This window comes from Bubalus bubalis, chromosome 21 (assembly GCF_019923935.1).
Source record: "Bubalus bubalis isolate 160015118507 breed Murrah chromosome 21, NDDB_SH_1, whole genome shotgun sequence".
NCBI lineage: Eukaryota > Metazoa > Chordata > Mammalia > Artiodactyla > Bovidae > Bubalus > Bubalus bubalis.
The window spans coordinates 2682214-2684479 of NC_059177.1; the positions used below are offsets into that span (position 1 = coordinate 2682214).

Here is a 2266-nt window from a genome sequence, read left to right on the forward strand (position 1 = left end):
TCCTTCAATCACTTCCTGTCTGTCACTTTTCTTTCTAGGCGTCAGGTTTAAATTTGGAACATGCAAGAAGCAGTGAATTTATCTCAAGCTAAGGATGAAAAAAGGGAAGAATGAAGCCAGACTACCCATCACAAAACAAAGTTTAATTTCATATACAAGGTAATATAACTTCTCCTAATGATAAAAGCTATTATGCTATAAGGGGAGGTAATTTACACAATGACAATGAAAGCCATAAACAATATGGCTCTGGTGGCATATGAATTATTAGACTGTGATTTGAAGATGGATTTGAGACTTCCCTGGTGGCTCAGATGGTAAAGCATCTGCCTACAATGCAGGAGACCTGGGTTCGATCCCTGGGTGGGGAAGAGGATTCCTCTGGAGAAGGAAATGGCAACTCACTCCAGTACTCTTGATGGAAAATCCCATGGGAGGAGCCTGGTAGGCTACAGTCCATGGGGTCCCAAAGAGTCGAACACGACTGAGCAACTTGACTTCACTTTGGGAATAACTGACACTGAAAGGCTATAAAATAAAAATGATGAAAAGCAATGAATTCCAAAATCAGGATAAGTCAAAGCGAAATGCCAAGAGCAAAATTAATGTAAGAACCTCCAGAGAGAAAGATGAAAAATGAAACAATATTCTAACAGAAAACAAGAAGTACAATAGCACTGAGTAAATCATGATTAGTATAAAGATTCATTGATACTAAAATGAAGTTCCTTCTTCACTAATATTTGAAGGAAAGGAATAAACAGATACCCTATTAAGCCCTACTGATGACTGGCCCAGAGAGCAGTGCACTGCAAAAAGAATTCTCTCTTTGCATGTGTGTTTACTGCTCCTGGGTCTCCCAGGTGTGCTTAGTCACTCAATCGTGTCCAACTCTTTGAGACTCTATGGACTGTAGCCCGCCAGACTCCACTGTCCATGGAATTCCCTGGCAAGAATACTGGAGTGGGTTGCCATTTCCTCCTCCAGGGGATCTTCATGACCCAAGAATCAAACCTAGGTCTCCCTCATTGCAAGCAGATTCTTTACCATCTGAGCCACCAGGAAAGCCCAGATCTCCCAGGACAGAACCAATTTACTTAGCTTTAATTGTAATATAATTGCCACAGTAAAAATGCACAAACCTTAATTGTACAGCACAATTTTTACATTTGTATCCAGCCATGTAACCATTACCCAGATCAAGCTTTACAATATTCCATCACCTTAGAAGATTTTCTTATGACCTTTTCCAGTCAATTCCTCTTTCCCTGGAGGAAGCCAGCCTCTCCTACAACTCCTATCATCATAGCTTAATTTGCATGTTCTTGAACTTAATATATGGGCTTCCCAGGTGGCACTAGTGGTAAAGAACCCACCGCCAGTGCAGGTAAACATAGAAGACACAGGTTCAATCCCTAGATCAGGAAGATCCCCTGCAGGAGGGCATGGCAACCCACTCCAGTGTTCTTGCCTGGATAATCTCATGGACAGAGGAGACTGGTGGGCTACAGTCCATAGGGTCACAAAGAGTTGGACACAGCTGAAATGACTTGGCATGAACTTTATATATATAGATGGAATAATACAGTATGTAGTTACATAATCAGTAGAAGGAGCCAGTTAGCACTTTCTGCATTCTGCCTAGAAATCTCCATGGTCAAGCCCATCACTATTTCAAGTACCCTTTCTATTTTTCAAGTCTCCATAGGCAACAAAATTGCTGAACTGTGAGCCAATACACAAAAGCTTCCCTTCTTCCCCATATTTAAATAGCACTTCCTTTGTGGTCATAGGAGTCCTCAGCAGTGGCCTCTTGAGGAGTTTGAATTTACATTTATAATACTCTTTTCTTGAATATTTATCTACTTATTTGGCTGCACTGGGGTTTTGTGGTGTCGTGAGAAACTCTAGTTGTGTCGAGAGGGCTCCAGAGCACACAAGCTTTTGGAGTTGTGGTGCTTGGGCTTAGCTGCCCTGCAACATGCGGGATCTTAGTTCCCCAGGCTGGGATCAAACCCGTGTCCCCTGCATTACAAGGAAGATTCTTAGCCACTGGACCACAGGGAAGTTCCACATTTATAATATTCTTGAAACACTACAGCATCCAGCCACTGCCCATCCCAAAACCAATGTCACATATTTAAGATTTGGGTTATGGAGCAACCCCTTTCCAGATACCATTTGCACCAAATTGTAACGGCTTCAAACGATAGTCAGTAAGTACACTCATTTTGTTGGTCGGGCATTGGGCAGGGCTTTCCAGAAT

General features: G+C 42.2%; 1 non-coding gene across 1 annotated transcript; it reads left to right on the forward strand.

Moving 5' to 3' along the window:
• The first annotated feature begins 299 nt into the window (after positions 1-299).
• TRNAC-ACA lies at positions 300-371 on the forward strand. The gene has a single exon. It is a non-coding gene; the product is annotated as a tRNA-Cys (tRNA).
• The last annotated feature ends 1895 nt before the right edge of the window (positions 372-2266 follow it).